This window comes from Scyliorhinus canicula, chromosome 21 (genome assembly GCF_902713615.1).
Source record: "Scyliorhinus canicula chromosome 21, sScyCan1.1, whole genome shotgun sequence".
In the NCBI taxonomy this organism is placed as follows: Eukaryota; Metazoa; Chordata; class Chondrichthyes; order Carcharhiniformes; family Scyliorhinidae; genus Scyliorhinus; species Scyliorhinus canicula.
The window spans coordinates 13,044,128-13,068,903 of record NC_052166.1 but is presented as its reverse complement, the minus strand read 5'-3'; the positions used below and the strand labels follow the sequence as shown (position 1 = coordinate 13,068,903).

At 47.2% G+C, this 24,776-nt stretch overlaps 1 protein-coding gene across 1 annotated transcript in view; it reads left to right on the top strand.

Moving 5' to 3' along the window:
* The window catches only part of LOC119955928 (neutrophil cytosol factor 2-like), a 116,666-nt gene that overhangs the window by 33,104 nt on the left and 58,786 nt on the right, over positions 1–24,776 (top strand). The gene's annotated exons all lie outside the window — the stretch shown is intronic.

Sequence of the window (24,776 nt, the reverse complement as noted above, 5' to 3'; positions counted from 1 at the left end):
TTATCCACTCTGTCTATGCCCCTCATAATTTTGTAGACCTCTATCAACTCCCCTCTTATTAGGCAAAGACATCGGCCGAAGTGAGAGAGCAGGGCGAGAAGATGAAGGAAGTGGAGAAGGCCATGTCGCAGCACAGTGACCAGCTCACCTCGATGGGGGAACGAGCTGCGGAGGTTGGTGGAGGCTAACAAAGGGCTTCGAGAAAAGCTTGAAGATTTGGAGAAGCGCTTGAGATGGCACAATTTGAGGAATGTGGGCTTGCCAAAGGGGTAGAGGGCTCTAGGCCAACGGAGTACTTTGCCAAGATGTTGGCGGCGTTGATGGAGGAGGGTGAGGAGCCCTCCCGGTATGAATTGGACCGAGCTCATTGGTCTTTAAGGCCAAAGCCAAAGTTAAATGAGCCACCAAGAGCAGTAATCATCTGCTTCCATAGATATCACACAAAGGAGAGGGTGGGCAAAGCAGAAGCGGGAGGTGCAGTGAGCTGGTGCTGGAGTTCGGATATACCTGGACTTGACATTGGAGATGACAAAGATGTGAGCGGAGTTCAGCCGAGTAAAGACGGCACTGTACAACAGTGGTGTGGTGTATCCGGTGAAGCCTAGTTTCGGGAGCCGTTCAGAGGAGGAGGAGCAGTCTCTGGGTGAGTATAAAAACTCACTTTAACCCGGGGATCGAGGCCTAGTTTTGGGAGCCATTCAGAGGAGGAGGAGCAGTCTCTGGGTGAGTATAAAAACTCACTTTAACCCGGGGATCGAGGCCTAGTTTCGGGAGCCGTTTAGAGGAGGAGGAGCAGTCTCTGGGTGAGTATACAGACCTAACGGTAACTTCCTGTTTTCCACTTTTTTTTCAAAAGTGACGTCAGAGGGAAGCTGTGATCTGATTGGTTGATAACCAATCTGCCCCAAATTTAAAACTCGTAAACTTAAATTAAACAAATTAATTAATTAGAGATGGTTGGTCAGGTGATGTGCTTAAGCTGCTTGATGTGGGAGCTGGCAGATCCCATTGCGAGCTGCAGCGACCACATCTGCAGTAAGTGTTGGCTGCTCGAAGAACTCCGGCTCAGAGTTGATGAGCTGGAGTCTGAGCTTCACACACTGAGGCACATCCGGGAGGGGGAGGCTTACCTGGACACTTTGTTTCAGGAGGCAGTCACACCTGTCAGAGTAAATAGTTTAAATCCTGCCAGTGGCCAGGGACAGCAGGGTGTGACTGCAAGTCAGGCAGGTAAAGGGAACCAGCAGTCAGGAACTCGGGAGCCTCAGCCCTTGACCCTGTCCAACAGGTACGAGGCACTTGCTCCCTGTGTGGATGGCGAACAGGGCTGCAGGAAGGATGAGTCAGCTGACCAAGGCACCATAGTTCAGCAGGCCATTCAAGGGGAGGAAGTAAATAGGCAAGTTGTAGTTGTAGGGGATTCTATTATCAGAGGGATAGATAGTATCCTTTGTGAGCAGGATAGAGGGTCCCGCATGGTATGTTGCCTGCCCGGTGCTAGGGTGCGGGACATCTCTGACCGGCTTGAAAGGATATTGGAGAGGGAGGGGGAGGATCCAGTTGTTGTGGTCCATGTCGGTACCAACAACATAGGCAAGTCTAGGAAAGAGGACCTGTTTAGAGATTATAAAGAGCTAGGATTCAAATTAAAAAACAGGTCCTCAAGGGTCATAATCTCCGGATTACTGCCCGAGCCACGTGCAAATTGGCATAGGGAGGGAAGAATAAGGGAAGTTAACACGTGGCTGAAAGTGTGGTGTGGGAAAGAGGGGTTCCTTTTCATGGGACACTGGCATCAGTTTTGGGACAGGGGGGACCTATACCGTTGGGATGGTCTCCACCTGAACCGAGCTGGGACCAGTGTTCTGGCGAAAAGAGTAAATAGGGTGGTCAATAGGACTTTAAACTAGAGATTGGGGGGGGAAGGGAAAGTCAGGGAACCAAGAGGTGAAGGAATCAGTGGGAAGCGTAGCTGCTGAGGATTACAAAAAATCACGAAAAGACAGAGCTCAGGAGAGGTTACGATAGTCCCCATCTCACAAAATATGACACAGTGTATGGAAAGGCTCAGTAAACCAAGGTCCACCACACTAAGAAAACAAAAAGGGACAGCCAATAGGGAATTAAAGGTGCTATATTTAAATGCCCGCAGTGTACGGAACAAGGTAGATGAGCTTGTGGCCCAGATTGTGACTGGCAGGTATGATGTGGTAGGCATCACAGAGACGTGGTTGCAGGGGGTTCAGGACTGGCAGTTAAACATCCAGGGATTTACAACCTATCGAAAAGACAGAGAGGTGGGTAGAGGGGACGGGGTTGCCTTGTTAATTAGAAATGAAATTAAATCAATAGCACTAAACGACATAGGGTCAGACGATGGGTCTGTGTGGGTAGAGTTGAGGAACCACAAAGGCAAAAAAACCATAATGGGAGTTATGTACAGGCCTCCTGACAGTGGTCAGGACCAGGGGCACAAAATGCACCACGAAATAGAAAGGGCATGTCAGAAAGGCAAGGTCACAGTGATCATGGGGGACTTCAATATGTAGGTGGACTGGGTAAATAATGTTGCCAGTGGACCCAAAGAAAGGGAATTCATTGAATGTTTACAGGATGGCTTTTTGGAACAGCTTGTGATGGAGCCCACGAGGGAACAGGCTATTCTGGACTTAGTGTTATGTAATGAGCCAGAATTGATAAAAGATCTTAAAGTAAGGGAACACTTAGGAAGCAGTGATCATAATATGGTAGAATTCAGTCTGCAATTTGAAAGAAGGAAGGTAGAATCAGATGTAAAGGTTTTACAGTTAAATAAAGGTAATTACAGGTGCATGAGGGAGGAACTGACGAAAATCGACTGGAAGCAGAGCCTAGTGGGAAAGACAGTAGAACAGCAATGGCAGGAGTTTCTGGGAGTAATTGAGGACACAGTGCAGAGGTTCATCCCAAAGAAAAGAAAGGTTATCAGAGGGAGGATTAGGCAGCCACGGCTGACAAAGGAAGTCAGGGAATGCATCAAGGCAAAAGAGAGAGCCTATAATGTGGCAAAGAGTAGTGGGAAGTCAGAAGATTGGGAAGGCTACAAAAACAAACAGAGGATAACAAAGAGAGAAATAAGGAAGGAGAGGATCAAATATGAAGGTAGGCTAGCCAGTAACATTAGGAATGATAGTAAAAGTTTCTTTAAATATATTAAAAACAAACGGGAGGCAAAAGTAGACATTGGGCCGCTCCAAAATGACGCTGGTAATCTAGTGATGGGAGACAAGGAAATAGCTGAGGAACTTAATAAGTACTTTGCGTCAGTCTTCACAGTAGAAGACATGAGTAATATCCCAACAATTCAGGAAAGTCAGGGGGCAGAGTTGAATATGGTTGCCATCACAAAGGAGAAAGTGCTAGAGAAACTAAAAGGTCTGAAAATTGATAAATCTCCGGGCCCAGATGGGCTACATCCTAGAGCTCTAAAGGAAATAGCTGAAGAAATAGTGGAGGCGTTAGTTATGATCTTTCAAAAGTCACTGGAATCAGGGAAAGTCCCAGAGGATTGGAAAATCGCTGTTGTAACCCCCCTGTTCAAGAAGGGAACAAGAAAAAAGATGGAAAATTATAGGCCAATTAGCCTAACCTCGGTTGTTGGCAAAATTCTAGAATCCATCGTTAAGGATGAGATTTCTAAATTCTTGGAAGTGCAGGGTCGGATTAGGACAAATCAGCATGGATTTAGTAAGGGGAGGTCGTGCCTGACAAACCTGTTAGAGTTCTTTGAAGAGATAACAAATAGGTTAGACCAAGGAGAGCCAATGGATGTTATCTATCTTGACTTCCAAAAGGCCTTTGACAAGGTGCCTCACGGGAGACTGCTGAGTAAAATAAGGGCCCATGGTATTCGAGGCAAGGTACTAACATGGATTGACGATTGGCTGTCAGACAGAAGGCAGAGAGTTGGGATAAAAGGTTCTTTTTCGGAATGGCAACCGGTGACAAGTGGTGTCCCGCAGGGTTCAGTGTTGGGGCCACAGCTGTTCTCTTTATATATTAACGATCTAGATGACGGGACTGGGGGCATTCTGGCCAAGTTTGCCTATGATACAAAGATAGGTGGAGGGGCAGATAGTATTGAGGAGGTGGGGAGGCTGCAGAAAGATTTAGACAGTTTAGGACAGGGGTGGGCAAACTACGGCCCGCGGGCCGCATGCGGCCCGCCAAAGGTATTTCTGCGGCCCACCAAGTCATTAAAAAAAAAAAAATTTTTTTTTTTTTTTTTAATTTTTTTATTTAAAAAAAAAAATTTTTTTTTAAAGGTTAATGGGTGGGGGGGCTGTTGGGTTACTTACTGGCATAGGGTGGATACGTTGACTTGAGTAGGGTGATCATTGCTTGGCACAACGTCGAGGGCCGAAGGGCCTGTTCTGTGCTGTACTGTTCTATGTTCTATATGAGGCGCCCAGAATCATAACCGGGTGAAGTAATTATTTTACTTAATATACTATGCGGCCCTTTGTGAATTGTGAATTTCTGAATGCGGCCCTTGCACGGAAAAGTTTGCCCACCCCTGGTTTAGGAGAATGGTCCAAGAAGTGGCTGATGAAATTCAACGTGGGCAAGTGTGAGGTCTTGCACTTTGGAAAAAAAAGAATAGAGGCATGGACTATTTTCTAAACGGTGACAAAATTCATAATGCTAAAGTGCAAAGGGACTTGGGAGTCCTAGTCCAGGATTCGCTAAAGGTAAACTTGCAGGTTGAGTCCGTAATTAAGAAAGCAAATGTAATGTTGTCATTTATCTCAAGAGGCTTGGAATATAAAAGCAGGGATGTACTTCTGAGGCTTTATAAAGCATTAGTTAGGCCCCATTTAGAATACTGTGAGCAATTTTGGGCCCCACACCTCAGGAAGGACATACTGGCACTGGTGTGGGTCCAGCGGAGATTCACACGGATGATCCCAGGAATGGTAGGCCTAACATACGATGAACGTCTGAGGATCGTGGGATTATATTCATTGGAGTTTAGGAGGTTGAGGGGAGATCTAATAGAAACTTACAAGATAATGAATGGCTTGGATAGGATGGACGTAGGGAAGTTGTTTCCATTAGCAGGGGAGACTAGGATGCGGGGGCACAGCCTTAGAATAAAAGGGAGTCACTTTAGAACAGAGATGAGGAGAAATTTCTTCAGCCAAAGAGTGGTGGGTCTGTGGAATTCATTGCCACAGAGGGCGGTGGAGGCCGGGACGTTGAGTGTCTTTAAGACAGAAATTGATAAATTCTTGATTTCTCGAGGAATTAAGGGCTATGGGGAGAGAGCGGCTAAATCGAGTTGAAATCAACCATGATTGAATGGTGGAGTGGACTCGATGGGCCGAATGGCCTTACTTCCGCTCCTATGTCTTATGGTCTTATGGTCTTAAGCTAAGGGTGACATACAACACCAAAGATTTTTATTTTGAGACGGCGGAGGCAGCTGAGGCATTTGTGAAGGCAGAAGGCTTGCGACAGAAGTGAGGAGTGGAACTGGATTGGGGAGTTGGAAAATGCATAAATGTGAGAACTTTATTTTCACTGACCTGTATTTGACTTCACATTGTTATAGAGTTTACGTTTTTGTTTGGTTTGATTGGCATTCTTTGTTGCAACGGGTATATGTTATTTTATTGAGTTGTATGGGTTGGATAGTTTTTTTCTGGATGGGAGGGGAGGGGACGGAGTGCCTTGGGTGGGGAGGGGGGCACTTCACCCCGCCTCGCACTAGCTAACTAAAGTCGGCTAGTGAACGGAGGTGAGATGGGGGGAGGGGCTGTGGACATAGGAGCTTGGTGAGCAGGTTTCGATGGGCCCAAGAGATGTGAAAAGGGCGAGGCGAAGGGATTGATACTGGTTGAGGTTTTTTGAGAGGAAGTACAGTGGGGGATTCTGGGAAGAGGGGAGGGGGTTCGATATTAACAATGGATAGGGGCGGGTCAGGCTCTGGGGGCAGCGCCTGATGGTATGATGATGGTGGATAAGAAGGGAGGGGGTGTGAGAGACCCCCAGTTAGGATAGTCACATGGAATGTGAGGGGGGTTGGGAGGTCCAATCAAGAGGTCAAGGATGTTTGCGCATCTTAAAAGCTTGAAGGCCGATGTAGCAATGCTGCAGGAGACTCACTTGAGGGTGAAAGACCAGGTGAGACTTGAAAAGGACTGAGTTAGCCAGGTGTTTCACTCTGGATTTGATGTAAGGGCTCGGGTGGGAGTAGTAATGGTCAGCAAAAGGGTATGGCTCCAGATGGAGAAGGTGGTTGCAGATCAGGGGGGTAGGTATGTTAAGTGCCCCAGGTTGATAGGCTCATTCAGAAAGTTAGGGGGCATGGGATACAGGGAAATTCGGCTGTGTGGATACAGAATTGGCTGGCCGAAAGAAGACAGCGAGTGGTAGTGGATGTAAAGTATTCCGCCTGGTGATCAGTTGTGTCCCGCAAGGATCTGTTCTGGGACCTCTGCTCTTTGTGGTTTTCATAAATGACTTGGATAAGGAAGTGGAAGGGTTGGTTAGTAAGTTTGCTGATGACACAGGTTTGGGGAGTTGTAGATAGTGTTGAGGGTTGTTGCAGGTTACAACAGGACATTGACAGGATGCAGTGCTGGGCTGAGAAATGGCAGATGGAATTCAACCTCGATAAATGTGAAGTGATTAATTTTGTAAGGTCGAATTTGAATGCTGAATACAGGGCTAAAGGCAGGATTCTTGGAAGTGTGGAGGAACAGAGGGATCTTGGGGTCCGCGTATATAGATCCCTCAAACTTGCCACCCAGGTTGATAGGGTTGTTAAGAAGGCATATGGTGTGTTGGCTTTCATTAACAGGGGATTGAGTTTAAGAGCTGCGAGGTTTTGCTGCAGCTTGATAAAACTCTCTAGTTCGATCACACTAGGAATATTGTGTCCAGTTCTGGTCGCCTCATTATAGGGGCTGGTTTAGCTCACTCGGCTAAATCGCTGGCTTTTAAAGCAGACTAAGCAGGCCAGCAGCACGGTTCGAATCCCGTACCAGCCTCCCCGGTCAGGCGCCGGAATGTGGCGACTAGGGGCTTTTCACAGTAACTTTGTTGAAGTCTACTTGTGACAATAAGCGATTTTCATTTCATTCATTTCATTTCATATAGGAAGGATGTGGATGCTTTGGAGAGGGTACAGAGGAGATTTACCAAGATGCTGCCTGGACTGGAGGGCATGTTTTATGAAGAAAGGTTGAGGGAGCTAGAGCTTTTCTCACTGGAGCGAAGAAGGCACAGAGGTGACTTGATAGAGGTGCACAAGGTGGTGAGAAGCATGGATAGAGTGGATAGCCAGAGACTTTTCCCCAGGGTGGAAATGGCTGTCACAAAGAGGACACAATTTTAAGGTGATTGGAGGAAGGTATAGGGGAGATTTCAGCGGTAGGTTCTTTACACAGAGAGTGGTGGGTATGTGGAATGCACTGCCAGCAGAGGTGGTGGAGTCAGAGTCATTAGGGACATTTAAGCAACTCTTTGACAGGCACATGGACAGCATTAAATTGAAGGAGTGTAGGTAAGGTTGATCTTGGATTAGGAAAAATGGTCGGCACAACATTGTGGGCTGAAGGGCCTGCACTGTGCTGTACTGTTCTATGACACTCTTGGAACGGGCCCGCGGGGAAGGGGGATTGGCTCTCCCGAGCTTTATTAACTATTACTGGGCTGCCAACATATGGTCAGGAAGTGGGTAGTGGGGAGGGGTCGGTCTGGGAGCGGATAGAGGCAGCATCCTGCAAAGGTACGAGTCTGGAGGCTTTACTGATGGCACCCCTGCCGTTCTTGCCGGCTCGGTGCTCCACAAGTCCTGTGGTGGTGGCAATGGAGACAGCATACGAGACTGGGAATAGATAGGATAGATGCGGGCAGGTTGTTTCCACTGGCAGGTGACAGCAGAACTAGGGGACATAGCCTCAAAATAAGGGGAAGTAGATTTAGGACTGAGTTTAGGAGGAACTTCTTCACCCAAAGGGTTGTGAATCTATGGAATTCCTTGCCCAGTGAAGCAGTTGAGGCTCCTTCATTACATGTTTTTAAGGTAAAGATAGATAGTTTTTTGAAGAATAAAGGGATTAAGGGTTATGGTGTTCGGGCCGGAAAGTGGAGCTGAGTCCACGAAAGATCAGCCATGATCTAATTGAATGGCGGAGCAGGCTCGAGGGGCCAGATGGCCTACTCCTGCTCCTAGTTCTTATGTTCTTATGGAGGGTGCATCAGTGTGGTCACTGATCTGTGACAATCACCACTTTGTCCTGGGGGGGTTGGATGGGGGCTTTAAGGTATGCCAACGGTCAGGGATTGAGAGGTCTGGGGATCTATTCATCCAGAAGGACTTTCCGACCTTGGAGACATTAGAGGAGGAATTTGACTTGCCAGGAGGAAACGGGTTTTGGTACCTTCAAGTGCGGGACTTTGTACGGAGACAGGTCACAAGCTTTCCTCACCTCCCCTGAGGGGACTACAGGATAAAGTGCTGTCAAAAACAGGGGTAGGAGATGGGAATGTTTCGGACATATACAGAGAATTGTTAGAGTGGGAAGGAGCCCCTATCAGAGAAGTGAAGAGGAAGTGACAAGAGGAATTGGGAGGGAAGCTGGAAACTGAACTGTGGGAAAAAGCCTTGAAAAGCGTAAATGCATCCTCACCCTGTGCTAGACTCAGCTTGATTCAGTTCAAGGTAGTCCACAGGGCCCACATAATGGTAGTCCGGATGAGTAGGTTCTTCGAGGAGGTGGAAGACAGATGTGGACGGTGTACGGGTAGCCCGGCCAACCATGTTCATATGTTTTGGGCATGTCCGAAACTGAGGGAATTCTGGCAGGGATTTGCAGATGTTATGTCGGATGTTCTGGAAGGTAGGGTAACTCCGAGTCCAGAGTTAGCAATATTTGGGGTGTCAGAAGATCCGGGGGCAAAGGGGGGGGGGGGGGAGGGAGGCCGATACCCTGGCCGCCTCCCTGGTGGCCCGGAGACGGATTTTGCTGAGATGGAGGGACTCGGAGCCTCCAAAGTCAGGAGTGTGGGTCAGCGACATGGTAGAGTTTCTCAGTCTGGAGAAAATCCAAGTTTGCTCTGAGAGGATCAATACAGGGATTCGCTTGGACTTGGCAGCCGATTTCTTTTAACAAAAACTGAACGTCGGCAGTAAGGGGGGTGGGGGGGAGGGAAAAAGGTGGGCGGGAGGAGGAAAATAGGCATGGTAATGTTAAATAAGGACAGGGAATTTAGTATACGGGTAATTGGGGATAGGGCGGGACAAGTGGGGGACGTGGTTTATTGTTTGTTATTTTAGGGGGTATTTTTTGCATCGACCCGCGCGGTTGTTTTAGAAATGTCAATATGTTAAATTGTGAAAATTACAAATGCTTCAATAAAATATTTTCTAAAAAAAAAGAAATTTTCAGATGTTATGAAACTTGAGAGTACAGTAGATTGTGAGGAAAATAGTAACCGACTTCACAGAGGACTATAATGTAATTGCAATTACGGAGACATGGTTAAAGGAGGGACAGGACTGGCAGCTTAACGTTCTGGGACAGACATGTTTTAGATTGGACAGAAGGGGGAAACAAAAGAGGTTGGGGAGTTGCATTGCTGATTAGGGAGCAGATCGCAGCTGTGTTGAGGGAGGACACATTGGAGGGATGTCTTGTAGTGAGACATTATGGGTGGAGCTCAGGAATAAGGGGCGGGATTCTCCCAGCCTGCGCGGGCCAGAGAATCCCCGCAAATGGGCCACGCCGCCCAGACGCCTGCACTCGATCCTCTGCAGTGCCATTGGTGCCAGCGTGATAGGCACGGCGCCGATCGCGGGCCGGCCCGCCGATTCTCCGGCCCAAATGGGCCGTGGCCGCAAAAGAAGAGCCAAGTCCCGCCGGTGCCACTCTAACCTGTTCTTGACTGGCAGGACCTTGGCTTGTAAGGGTCCCGTGGCGGCCTGAGGGGGGTCTCCAATCCGGAGGGGGGAGGGCCTCCGATGTGGCCTGGCCCGCGATCAGGACCCACCGATCGGCGGGCCGGCCTCTGTGGCCGGGTGCCTCCTTTCCTATGCTGCCGGCCTCTGTCGCATCTTGCGTCGGGGCCAGCGCGTTGAAGGAGGCCACTGCGCAGGTGCGCATTCGCGCCTGCGCAACTGTGCATGCGCGGATTCCATGGCGCACAGTTCGTGCCGGGATCTGCAGCTGGAGCGGCGCGAACCGCTCTAGCGCCGTGCTGGCCCCTTAGTCGTGGGAGCGGCCCGTTCACACCGTTGTAAAACGTGACGCCGTTTACAATGGTGTGGACATCCTGCCCACGATGTGTGAAATCACAATGTTGGGAGTGTACTATAGACCTCCCAACAGCCCGCAGGGGACAGAGGAACAGTTGTGTAGTCAGAAAAGGTGTGAAAAAGGCACAGTAGTTGAGATAGGTGATTTAAACTTCCCCAATATTGACTGGGAATCGCTCACAGCCAGGGGCTCGGATGGAGAGCAATTTGTTCAATGTGTCAAGAATGGCTTTTTGATCCAGTATGTTGACAATCCTGATGTGGAGATGCTGGCGTTGGACTGGGGTGAGCACAGTAAGAAGTCTTACAACACCAGATTAAAGTCCAACAGGTTTGATTCAAACACGAGCTTTCGGAGCGCAGCTCCTTCCTCAAGTGAATGGCGAGGTATGTTCCAGAAACATTTATATAGTCAAAGTCAGAGATGCCAGACAATGCTTGGAATGCAGGCATTTGCAGGTAATCAAATCATTACAGATCCAGGGAGAGGGATAATCACAGGTTAAAGAGGTGTAAATTGTCTCAAGCCCGAACAGTTGGTAGGATTTTGCAAGTCCAGGCCTGATGGTGGGGGGTGGATGTAATGCGACAATCCAACCAGGGAGGGGGCCATACTGGACTTGATATTAGGGAATGAGCCAGGCCAAGTGATTGATGTTTCAGTGGGGGAGCATTTTGAGCATAATGGCATAAGATGTTGAGTAGTCACGGATAAGGACGAGTGGCCCATGGATGAGGGTGCTTAATTGGGCGACGGCCAATTACATCCAGACAACTGGAGGAATGTGGATTGGGAGCATCTGTTTGAGCGCAAATCCACATCTCACATGTGGGAAGCTTTTTTTAAAAAAAAATTAGACTACCCAATTATTTTTTCTAATTAAGGGTCAATCCACCTAATCTGCACATCTTTGGGTTGTGGGGGTGAAACCCATGCAGACATGGGGAGAATATGCAATACTCCAGGGTTCTACCATTCATTGTATATACCCTACCTGCATTAGACGTTCCAAAATGTATTACCTCACATTTGTCCGGATTAAACTCCATCTGCCATCTCTCTGCCCAAGTCTCCAATCAATCTAAATCCTGCTGTATTCTCTGACAGTCCTCATCGCTATCCGCAATTCCACTAACCTTTGTGTCATCTGCAAACTTACTAATCAGACCAGTTACATTTTCCTCCAAATAATTTATATATACTACGAACAGCAAAGGTCCCAGCACTGATCCCTGCAGAACACCACTAGTCACAGCCCTCCAATCAGAAAAGCACCTTTCCATTGCCACTCTTTGCCTTCTATGACCGAGCCAGTTCTGTATCCACCTTGCCAGCTCACACCTGATCCCGTGTGACTTCACCTTTTGTACCAGTCTGCCATGAGGGACCTTGACAAAGGCCTTACTGAAGTCCATGTGGACCACATCCACTGCCCTACCTGCATCAATCATCTTTGTGACCTCTTCAAAAAAAACTCTATCAAGTTAGTGAGACATGACCTCCCCTTCACAAAACCATGCAGCCTCTCGCTAATACGTCCATTTGCTTCCAAATGGGAGTAGATCCTGTCTCGAAGAATTCTTTCCAGTAATTAACTTACCACTGACGTAAGGCTCACCGGCCTGTAGTTCCCTGGATTATCGTTGCTACCCTTCTTAAACAAAGGAACAACATTGGCTATTCTCCAGTCCTCCGGGACATCACCTGAAGACAATGAGGATCTAAAGATTTCTGTCAAGGCCTCAGCAATTTTCTCTCTAGCCTCCTTCAGTATTCTGGGGTAGATCCCATCAGGCCTTGGGGACTTGTCTACCTTAATATTTTTCAAGATGCCCAACACCTCATCTTTTTGGATCTCAATGGGCTATCTACACACATCTACACACCCTTCTCCAGACTCAACATGAAATGAAATGAAAATTGCTTATTGTCACAAGTCGGCTTCAAATGAAGTTACTGTGAAAAGCCCCTAGTCGCCACATTCCGGTGCCTGTTCGGTGAGGCTAGTACGGGAATTGAACCGTGCTGCTGGTCCTGCCTCGGTCTGCTTTCAAAGCCAGCGATTTATGAATACTGATGCAAAGTATTCATTTAGTACCTCGCCCATTTCCTCTGGCTCCACACGTAGATTCCCTTGCCTATCCTTCAGTGGGCCAACCCTTTCCCTGGCTACCCTCTTGCTTTTTATGTACATGTAAAAAGCCTTGGAATTTTCCTCAACCCTATTTGCCAATGACTTTTCGTGACCCCTTCTAGCCCTCCTGACTCCTTGCTTAAGTTCCTTCCTACTTTCCTTACATTCCACACAGACTTTGTCTGTTCCCAGCCTACTCGCCGTGACAAATGCCTCCTTTTTCTTTTTGACGAGGTCTACAGAATCTCTCGTTATCCAAGGTTCCTGAAATTTGCCGTATTTATCCTCCTTCCGCACAGGAATATGTTGGTCCTGAATTCCTTTCTACTCCTGGATGCTCCTTACAAACTCTGCCCTGTCCAAGCCCCTAGCACTAAGTGAGTCCCAGTCAATATCGGGGAAGTTGAAGTTTCCCATCACAACAGCCCTGTTGTTTTTACTCGTTTCCAAAATCTGTCTACCTATCTGCTCCTCTATCTCCCACTGGCTGTTGTGAGGCCTGTAGTAAACCCCCAACATTGTGACTCACCATTCCTGATCTCTTCCCATGTAGCCTCGCTGCCATTTGAGATGTCCTCCCGTAGTCCAGCAGTGATATTCCCCTAACCAGTAGCACAACTCTGCCACCCCTTTTACATCCCCTCTATCCTGCCTGAAACATCTAAATCCTGGAACGTTTAGCTGCCAATCCTGTCCTTCCCTCAACCAGGTCTCTTTAATGGCAACAACATCATAGTTCCAAGTACTAATCCAAGCTCTAAGTTCATCTGTCTTGCCCGTAATACTTCTTGCATTAAAACATATGCACTTCAGGCCACCAGACCCGCTGTTTTCAGCAACATCTCCCTGTCTGCTGTTCCTCAGAGCCATACTGGCCCTATTCCCTAGTCCCCCCCTCAATGCTGTCACCTTCTGACTTATTGCCCACCCCCCTGCCATACTCGTTTAAACCCTCCCGTGTGACACTAGCAAACCTCGCGGCCAGGATATTTGTGCCACTCCAGTTTAGATGCAACCCGTCCTTCTTATACAGGTCACACCTGCCCCAGAAGAGCTCCCAGTGGTCCAGATAATGGAAACCCTCCCTCCTACACCAGCTGTTTAGCCACGTGTTTAGCTGCTCTATCTTCCTACTTCTAGCCTCACTGGCACGTGGCACAGGGAGTAATCCCAAGATTACAACCCTAGCGGTCCTGTCTTTTAACTTTCTGCCTAACTCCCTGCCTCGGCATCTAAAAACTGACAACGCCCTTGAGGAGTACAGTGAAAGTAGGATGGAACTTAAACGTGGAAGTAGGAAGGCTTAAATAGGCCATGAGATGTCCTTGACAAACATGGTCAAGGAGAATCCCAAGGTTTTTTATGCATTTATTAGGAGCAAGATGGTAGCAAGAGAAAGAGTAGGCCCACTTAAGGACAATGGAGGGAAGTTTTGCCTGGAACCACAAGATGTGGGTGAAATTCTTAATGAGCACCTTGTATCGGTATTCACTAGGGAGGACATGACAGATGTTGAGGTCAGGGATAGGTGGGTAAACTCTCTTGAGAATGTCAATATATCAAAGGAGGAAGTGTTGAGTATCCTTAATTGCATTATCATAGAATTTACAATGCAGAAGCTTCACAGCTCCAGCGTCCCAGGTTCGATTCCGGCTTGGGTCACTGTCTGTGCGGAGTCTGCACATCCTCCCTGTGTGCGTGGGTTTTCTCCGGGTGCTCCGGTTTCCTCTCACAGTCCAAAGATGTGCAGGTTAGGTGGATTGGCCATGATAAATTGCCCTTAGTGTCCAAAATTGCTCTTAGTGTTGGGTGGGGTTACTTGGTTATGGGGATAGAACATAGAACGATACAGCGCAGTACAGGCCCTTCGGCCCACGATGTTGCACCGACCTGGGAAGTCAAAAACTAAAGGCCATCTAACCTACACTATGCCATTATCATCCATATGCTTATCCAATAAACTTTTAAATGCCCTCAATATTGGCGAGTTCACTACTGTTGCAGGTAGGGCATTCCACGGCCTCGCCACTCTTTGCGTAAAAACCTACCTCTGACCTCTGTCCTATATCTATTACCCCTCAATTTAAGGCTATGTCCCCTCGTGCTAGCCACCTCCATCCGCGGGAGAAGGCTCTCACTGTCCACCCTATCTAACCCTCTGATCATTTTGTATGCCTCTATTAAGTCACCTCTTAACCTTCTCTCTAACGAAAACAACCTCAATTCCATCAGCCTTTCCTCATAAGATTTTCACTCCATACCAGGCAACATCCTGGTAAATCTCCTCTGCACCCGTTCCAAAGCTTCCACGTCCTTCCTATAATGAGGCGACCAGAACTGTACGCAATACTCCAAATGCGGCCGTACCAGAGTTTTGTACAGCTGCAACATGACCTCATGGCTCCGGAACTCAATCCCTCTACCAGTAAAGGCCAACACACCATAGGCCTTCTTCACAACCCTATCAGCCTGGGTGGCAACTTTCAGGGATCTATGTACATGGACACCGAGATCCCTCTGCTCATCCACACTACCAAGAATTTTACCATTAGCCAAATATTCCGCATTCCTGTTATTCTTTCCAAAGTGAATCACCTCACACTTCTCCACATTAAACTCCATTTGCCACCTCTCAGCCCAGCTCTGCAGCTTATCTATGTCCCTCTGTAACCTGCAACATCCTTCCGCACTGTCTACAACTCCACCGACTTTAGTGTCATCTGTAAATTTACTCACCCAACCTTCTGCGCCCTCCTCTAGGTCATTTATAAAAATGACAAACAGCAACGGCCCCAGAACATGGGCAGTTCCATGGGCAGCACGGTAGCATAGTGGTTAGCATCAATGCTTCACAGTGGTTCATAGTGGTTAGCATCAATGCTTCACAGCTCCAGGGTCCCAGGTTCAGTTCCCGGCTGGGTCACTGTCTGTGCGGAGTCTGCACGTCCTCCCTGTGTGTGCATGGGTTTCCTCCGGGTGCTCCGGTTTCCTCCCACAGTCCAAAGATGTGCGGGTAAGGTGGATTGGCCATGCTAAATTGCCCGTAGTGTCCTAAAAAGTAAGGTTAAGGGGGAGTTGTTGGGTTACGGGTATAGGGTGGATACGTGAGTTTGAGTAGGGTGATCATTGCTCGGCACAACATCGAGGGCCGAAGGGCCTGTTCTGTGCTGTACTGTTCTATGTTCTATGTTCTAACAGATCCTTGTGGTATGCCACTCGTAACTGAACTCCATTCTGAACATTTCCCATCAACCACCACCCTCTGTCTTCTTTCAACAAGCCAATTTCTGATCCACATCTCTAAATCACCCTCAATCCCCAGCCTCCGTATTTTCTGCAATAGCCAACCGTGGGGAACCTTATCAAACGCTTTACTGAAATCCATATACACCACATCAACTGCTCTACCCTCGTCTACCTGTTGTCACCTTCTCAAAGAACTCGATAAGGTTTGTGAGGCATGACCTACCCTTCACAAAACCATGCTGACTATCCCTAATCATATTATTCCTATCCAGATGATTATAAATCGTATCTCTTATAATCCTCTCCAAGACTTTACCCACAACAGACGTGAGGCTCATCGGCCTATAGTTACCGGGGTTACCTCTACTCCCCTTCTTGAACAAAGGGACCACATTTGCTATCCTCCAGTCCTCTGGCACTATTCCTGTAGCCAATGATGACATAAAAATCAAAGCCAAAGGCTCAGCAATCTCTTCCCTGGCTTCCCAGAGAATCCTAGGATAAATACCATCAGGCTCTGGGGACTTATCTATTTTCACCTTGTCCAGAATTGCCAACACTTCTTCCCTACGCACCTCAATGCCATCTATTCTAATAGCCTGGGTCTCAGCATTCTCCTCCACAACATTATCTTTTTCCTGAGTGAATACTGATGAAAAGTATTTATTTAGTATCTCGCTTATCTCCTCAGCCTCCACACACAACTTCCCACCACTGTCCTTGACTGGCCCTACTCTTACCCTCGTCATTATTTTATTCCTGACATACCTATAGAAAGCTTTTGGGTTTTCCTTGATCCTACCTGCCAAAGACTTCTCATGTCCCCTCCTTGCTCGTCTTAGCTCTCTCTGTAGATCCTTCCTCGCTTCCTTGTAACTATCAAGCGCCCCAACTGAAACTTCACACCTCATCTTCACATAGGCCTCCTTCTTCCTCTTAACAAGAGATTCCACTTCTTTGGTAAACCACGGTTCCCTCGCTCTACCCTTTCCTCCCTGTCTGACTGGTACGTACTGATCAAGAACACGCAATAGCTGTTCCTTGAACAAGCTCCACATATCCAGTGTGCCCAACCCTTGCAGCCTACTTCTCCAACCTACACATCCTAAGTCATGTCTAATGGCATCATAATTGCCCTTCCCCCAGCTATAACTCTTGCCCTGCGGGGTATTCTTATCCCTTTCCATCACTAATGTAAAGGTCACCGAATTGTGGTCACTGTCTCCAAAGTGTTCACCTACCTCCAGATCTAACACCTGGCCTGGTTCATTACCCAAAACCAAATCCAAAGTTGCCTCACCTCTTGTTGGCCTGTCAACATATTGTGTCAGAAAACCCTCCTGCACACATTGTACAAAGAACGACCCATCCAATGTACTCGAACTATATCTTTTCCAGTCAATATTTGGAAAGTTAAAGTCTCCCATAACAACTACCCTGTTACTTTCGCTCTTTTCCAGAATCATCTTCGCCATCCTTTGTTAATCTTGGGTGGGGTGCTCTTTCCAGGAGCCGGTGCAGACTCGATGGGCCAAATGGCCTCCTTCTGCACTGTAAATTCTATGAAAAGGTAGACAAGTCCCCAGGCCGGATGGGATCTAACCCAGGTTACTCCGGGAGGCAAGGGGAGAAATAGCTGGGGTTTTAACAGATATATTCACATTCTCTTTGACCACAAGTGAGATTCCAGAGGACTGGAGAATAGTCAATGTTATTCCCTTGTTTAAGAAAGGAAGCAGGGACAGTCCAGCAAATTATAGGCCGGTGGGCCTGTCATCAGTGGTGGAGAAGCTTTTAGAAAAGATACCGAGGGACAGGGTATATGCACATTTGGAGGAAAATGGACTAGTTAGCAAAAGGCAGCATGGGGAAGGTCAAGTCTCACCAACTTAATTGAGTTTTTTGAAGAAATGACAAAGAAAGTTGATGAGAGAAGGGCTGTGGATGTCGTTTGTATGGACTTTGTAAGGCGTTTGACAAGGTCCCACGTGGCAGACTGGTACAAAAACTAACATCACATGGGATTTGGGGTGGGCTGGCAAGATGGATACAGAACTGGCTTGGTTATAGAAGACAGGAGTGGTAGAAGGGTGTTTTTCTGAATGGAGATCTGTAGCCAGTGGTGTTCCGTAGGGATCAGAGCTGGGACCTCTGTTGTTTGCAGTATGTGCAAATGATCTGGAGAAAAATGTGGGTGGTCTGGTTAGTAAGTTGGTGGATGACACGAAGATTGGCAAAGTTGCTGATAGTGCCGACGATTGTCAGAGGATACAACAGGATATAGATAGATTGGAGACTTGGGCACAGAGATGGCAAATTGAGTTTTATCCAGACGAATGCGAGGTGATGCATTTTGGAGGATCAAATTTACGCATGAATTACACTGTAAATGAAATGAAAATCGCTTATTGTCACAAGACGGCTTCAAATGAAGTTACTGTGAAAAGCCCCTAGTTGCCATATTCCGGTGCCTGTTCGGGGAGGCTGATACAGGAATCGAACCGTGCTGCTGGCCTGCCTTGGTCTGCTTTAAAAGCCAGCGATTTAGCCCTGTGCGACTAGGGGCTTTTCACAGAAATAGGAGCAGGAGTGTTCCTGTGAGGAAGTATGGTCAATTTTGGGAACCTTGGATAATGAGGGATATTGTGAGCCTAGTACAAAAAATAAGGAAGCATTTGTAAGGGCTAGAAGGCTGGGAACAGTCGAAGCCCATGAGGAATATAAGGAAAGTGGAAGGAAAAGCAAGGAGTCAGGAAGGCTAAAAGGGGTCACAAAAAGTCATTGAAAACAGGATTAAGAAAAATCCCAAGGCTTTTTACATGTGTATATAAAGAGCCAGGGCAAGGGTTGGCCCACTCAAGGACATGGGAGGGAATCTATGCGTGGAACCAGAGGAAATGAGTACTTTGTATCAGTACTCACCAAAGAGAGGACTTGGTGGATGATGAGTCTGGGGAAGGGTGTGTAGATAGTCTGGGTCACATTTAGATCAAAAACGAGGTGTTGGGTGTCTTGAAAAACATTAAGGTAGCTAAGTCCCCAGGGCCTGATGGGATCGGCACCAGAATACTGAAGGAGACAAGGGAGGAAATTGCTGAGGCCTTGGCCTTTGTATTCTCACTGGCTGCAGGTGAGGCGCCAGAGGACTCGAGAATACCTACAAAGATAGCAAGGATAATCCAGGAAATTGGATGCTGGTGATGTAAAATCAGTGGTAGAGAAATTATTGGAGAGGATCCTTCGAGACAGGATTTACTCGCGTTTGGAAGCAAGTGGATATATTAGCGAGAGGCCACATGGTTTTAATTATCCACTCCGTCCATGCCCCTTATACGTTTGGAGACTTCTATCAGGTCATCTCTCAACCTCCGCTGGTCCACTGAGAACAAACTGAGTTTATCCAACCTCTCCTCATAGCTAATGTCCTCCATACCAGGCAACATCCGAGTAAACCGTAGGTTTCTATGAGATACCCTCTCATTCGTAACTCCACTGAATATAATCCTAACTGATTATTGGGAAACAAAATGTCACGTTAGGCAAGAGCTGGTGCAGACCAGATACATTGAATGGCTTATTTTCTCTGATTTCTGATCTGTGAAACATCAAAACTGGGCTAGTGGAGTTCTTATTTGACACAGTCCTGACACCATTTTCCTGTGGACTGAAAATTCGACAATCTATTTAATCCTCGGGACAGAGGGAACTCGCCTTCAGCCATTGGCAGCCTTCTTTTCCTACCCCAACCTGTCAGAGAAGTGAAATCCAAACCTCTTGCAGTTTGTAAGAGAAGAGATCCCATTATAAAAGGCTGCATTGTCCTCAGCAGTGCCGGATGATCCTCCTCATTTAGTCTGAAGTCTGTTTAACCTTCTTAGCACCTGAGATTTTATTTTTAAAATTTGTGCCGAAGTCTATAACAGCGAGCCAGAGATACCTTGAATTCAGGATGCCCATGCAGAAACATCCTAGATGTTGCAATATCTGCCTGGATATTCCATGGCAACTGTGATTGATACATGGAGCTGATGTTGTATGTGTGTCCACAGCAGGCTCGCTCTAATCGTACCCTCCTCATTAGTTTGTAACTGTCCCACCTTGATGTATTTTTTTGCATTCGCTTTGATTGGAGCTGATTGAATTGAACCGAAAAATTAACTTTGGGCCTATTTGTTTTAATAGAATCATCGAATTTATAGTGCAGAAAGAGGCCATTCGGCCCATCGTATCTGCACAGGCCCTTAGAAAGAGCATCCGACTTAAGCCCATGCCTCCACCTTATCCCCATAACACAGTATCCCCACCTAACCGTTGGACACTAAGGGACAATTTAGCATGATCAATCCACCTAACCTGCACATCTTTGGACTGATGTGGAGATGCCGGCGTTGGACTGGGGTGAGCACAGTCAGAAGTCTTGCAACATCAGGTTAAAGTCCAACAGCTTTGTTTCAAATCACTAGCTCTCAGAGCACAGCTCCTTCCTCAGATGAATGAAGAGGTGGGGTCCAGAAACACATATACAGACCAAGTTAATGATGCAAGACGATACTTTGAATGCAAGTTTTTGCAGGTAATTAAATCTTTACAGGTCCAGACGGAGCAACAGAAGAGAGGGATAATCACAGGTTAAAAAATGTGAATTGTCTCAAGCCAGGACAGTTGGTAAGATTTCACAAGCCCAGGCTAGATGGTGGAGGGGTGAACATAATGCGACATGAATCCAAGGTCCGAGTTGAGGCCGTACTCGTGTGCGGAACTTGGCTATAAGTTTCTGCTCGATGATTTTGTGTTGTCACGCGTCCCGAAGGCTGCCTTGGAGAACGCTTACCCGAAGATCAGAGGCTGAATGCCCTTGACTGCTGAAGTGTTCCCCAACTGGAAAGGAACATTCCTGCCTGGCGATTGTCGCGTGATGTCCATTCATCCGTTGTCATAGTGTCTGCATGGTCTCGCTAATGTATCACACTTCGGGACATCCTTTTCTGCAGCTTATGAGGTGGACAACATTGGCTGAGTCGCACGAGTTAGGTACCACATACCTGGTGGGTGATGTTCTCGAGTGTAATGGTGATACTCATGTCGATGAGCTGGCACGTCTTGCAGAGGTTACCCTGGCAGGGTTGTGTGGTATTGTGGTCGCTGTTCTCCTAAGACTGGGTAATTTGCAGTAAACAATGGTCTGTTTGAGGTTGCGCGGTTGTTTGAAGGCAAGTAGTGGGGGTGTGGGGATGACCGTGGCAAGATGTTCGTCTTCACGGCAGCTCGGTAGCATAGTGGTTAGCACAGTTGCCTCACAGCTCCAGGGTCCCAGGTTCAATTCCCGGCTTGGGTCACTGTCTGTGCGGAGTCTGCACGTTCTCTCCATGTCTGCGTGGGTTTCCTCTGTGTGCTCCAGCTTACTCCCACAGTCCAAAGATGTGCAGGGTTAGATGGATTGGCCATGCTAAATTACCCTTAGGTTAGGTGGGGTTACTGGGTTGCAGGGATAGGGTGGAGGTGTGGGCTTAAGTGGGGTGCTCTTTCCAAGAGCGGGTGCAGACTCGATGGGTCGAATGGCCTCCTTCTGCACTGTAAATTCTATGATTCATTGATGACGTGTTGAAGGTGCGAAGACGATGTCGTAGTTTCTCCGCTCCAGGAAAGTACTGGACGACCAAGGGTACTATGTCAGCTGCCTCCCGTGTTTGTCTTCTGAGGAAGTTGGTGTGGTTTTTTGCTGTGGCGCGTTGGAACTGTCGATCGATGAGTCGAGCGCCATATCCCGTTCATATGAGGGCATCTTTCAGCATCTGTAAATGTCTGTTACGCTCCTCGTCTGAGCAGATCCTGTGTATATGGAAAGCTTGTCCATAGGGGATGGCTTCTTTAATGTGTTTAGGGTGGTAGCTGGAGAATTGGAGCATCGTGAGGTTATCCGTGGGCTTGCGGTAAAGCGAAGTGCTGAGGTGACCGTCCTTGATGGAGACGAGTGTGTCCAAGAATGCAACCAATTCTGGAGGGTAGTCCATGGCGAGTCTGATGGTAGGATGGAAATTATTGATGTCATAGTGTAGTCGTTTCAGTGATTCTTCGCCGTGGGTCCAAAGGAAAAAAATGTCATTGATGTATCTGGTGTATAACGTTGTTTGAAGGTCCTGAGCGGTGAGGAGGTCTTGTTCAAACTTGTGCATGAAGATGTTGGCATATTTCGGTGCGAATTTGGTCCCCATGGCTGTTCCGTGTGTCTGGATGAAGAACTTGTTGTCGAAGGTGAAGACGTTGTGATCCAGAATGAAGCGGATGAGTTGCAGAATTGCGTCTGAAGATTGGGAGTTGTCGGTGTTGAGTACTGAGGCTGTTGCAGCAATGCCGCCGTCATGGGTGATGCTGGTGTAGAGTGCCGAGACATCCAATGTGACGAGGAATGTTCCTGGTTCAATTGGTCCATGGGTGCTGCGTTTCTGTAAGACATCCGTCGTATCGTGACAGAAGCTGGGCGTTCCTTGTACGATGGGTTTCAAGATGCCTTCGATGTCGCCAGAGAGGTTTTCACACAGGGTCCCATTGCCTGATACGATAGGACGGCCTGGTGTGTTGGCCTTGTGTATTTACGGGAGGCAGCAGAGATCTCCAACGTGGGGAGTACGTGGGATGAGAGCACGTAGGGTGCTCTGAAGGTCTAGATCCAAGGTCTTGATCAGTTGAGTTGGCGCGTGTGTTCCTTGGTCGAATCTGCGGGTAACTGCAGGTTCCTGGTTGTTGCGTTGTCATACACTTCTTTGCAGTAGTCCTTTGTCTACTGGTTTGGTGACGATGTTGTTGTTGGTCTTTAGAGCACGGATGGCGTTGCGTTGTGCTTGGGTGATGTTCGGGACTGTGTCTTGTGAATGCGACTGATGAATCTGGCATTCATGTGACTCCCAACGGCTTGAGCGTGCATGTCGAGTCCAGGGCAGTGGCTTTCCAGAGGGGTCCAATTCGACTCTTTGCTCTTCGGTTGCATCATCGCAGATCTCTTGGTCTGCTGTTCCAGTCCATTGGTTGTCTCATTGGGTTCGCTGTCGGCTCTTGGGGTCTGTGGAAGAACTCCCGGAACCTCATTTGTCTGATGAATTCCTCCGTGTCTGCCGTGAGACTGATGGGATCCATTTTGGTGGTGGTCCGGAAATTGAGCCCTCTGGTTTGAAGGGTGTAGTCCGACAAGTTGACGATAGATTTTCCTGTATTGTTTTCTACTGTGGTACCGGGGGAGGCTTGGTTGCTGCTGGTGGTGATGCTGAGTTTCTCAAGCTTCCTGTTCTTGGTGTGCATTTAGGTGGCGTAGTATCGTTGTCTCATCTGTTTGGCGGTATTCTGCAGCTGGTCTGCTGCGTCCTGAGCGCAAGTTGAGAATATGGACTGTCGTGAGAATGTCGCTTTAAGAAATGTGTGGCTGGTCATGTTACTGCAGTGATGTCAGAATGGTGGCTGGAGCTGACCTCTGGCTCTTTTTTTTAGTTTCACGTTGAGAAAAGCTTGGGTGTGTCTGTGTCTTTTTTGGTTTTGTTTTTCAGTGTTGGAGCTGAAGCCAGACAAAGCAGGTGTACTGTTCTCTTTGCCATGAAAAGACTACCTCTTGATCATTTGGTGAATTCAGAATTGTAACTGTTCTCAGTAGTGAATTTAAACCTAATGTGCTTCTGTTAAAAGGTTTTTTTGTCAGTCTTCTGGATGTTAAAAGCACAGCGTACGCAGTACTTGGTGTTGTGTTCTTTGGGGGTTGTATTTGAATTAATGGTTGCTAAAATGTTCACTATCTTTTGAAAAGGTTAACTTGCGTTCATAGAATAAACATTCTTTTGCTTTAAAAAATACTTTTCCATTTCTGCTGTACCACACCTGTAGAGTGGGCCGTGTGCTCCCCATACCACAATCTATTAAACGGTGTGGGTCAGGTGGACTCCATGATACACTTTGGGGTTCTCAAACATTTGGGTAAGACTGATCATTGTATCATAACGTTTAAATTAGTAATGAGGAGGAGCAAGGAATAATAAAAAAAAATAGAACTTCAGCAGGATGAGAGGGAATCTAACCAGAGTAAAGTGGAATCAAAGATTGACAGAAAAGCTGTAACGTAGCTGTAATGGGTGATCTTTTAAGGAGGAGATGTTTTAGGTACAGACTAGGTACATTCCAACAAAGGCAAAAGGTTGGGATACCATGAGCAGGGACTCCTTGGATGATGTAGGAAATATGACGAAACAATAAAACAGTGTATGATTTTTGTCAGGTGCACTTTCAAGTGAGAATGTGGTCAATACAGTAAATTGAAAGGGGAAGCAAAGAGAGATTACGAGGATTGAATGAGTTAACATAAAAGAGAACACAAAAACCGTCTGCCAGCATGTAAAGAGTAAGCTGGTCCTTAGAGGTGGTGCAAAGAATTAAGGACACAGGATAAGATAATGCTTGAGAGGGACAGAGCAAGGCTGGAACACTTGATGGTACGTTGTATCTGTGTTTCAGAAGGAAGAGGATGCTTATTGGTAGAAGCGGGAATAGTAGATACTCTGGATGAGGTGAAAATTGATAGACAGGATTTACTGGAAATTGTGATTAATTTAATAGTGGATAAGTCACCTGGTCCGGATGGCTTGAATCCCAGGTTATTGAAGGAAGTGGGAGTGGAATTGTGGGAGGGCTTGCTAAATCTTTCAATATTCTCGAGGTTGGAAGATTAGAGAGTAACGAAGATGTGTAAGGATATTCACAGTAACTACAGGCAGTTGAACATCAGTTGTGGATCAGGAATTAGAAAGCATAATCAGGGGGGAAAAATCAGAGATTTGAGTTAATTAAGGAGAGGCAGCATGGCTTTGTAAAAGACATGATGTGGAGATGCCGGCGTTGGACTGGGGTGAGCACAGTAAGAAGTCTTACAACACCAGGTTAAAGTCCAACAGGTTTGTTTCAAACACGAGCTTTCGGAGCACGGCTCCTTCTTCAGGTGAATGCTGAAGAAGGAGCCGTGCTCCGAAAGCTCGTGTTTGAAACAAACCTGTTGGACTTTAACCTGGTGTTGTAAGACTTCTTATTGTAAAAGACAGATTGTGCTTGACTAAACAAAT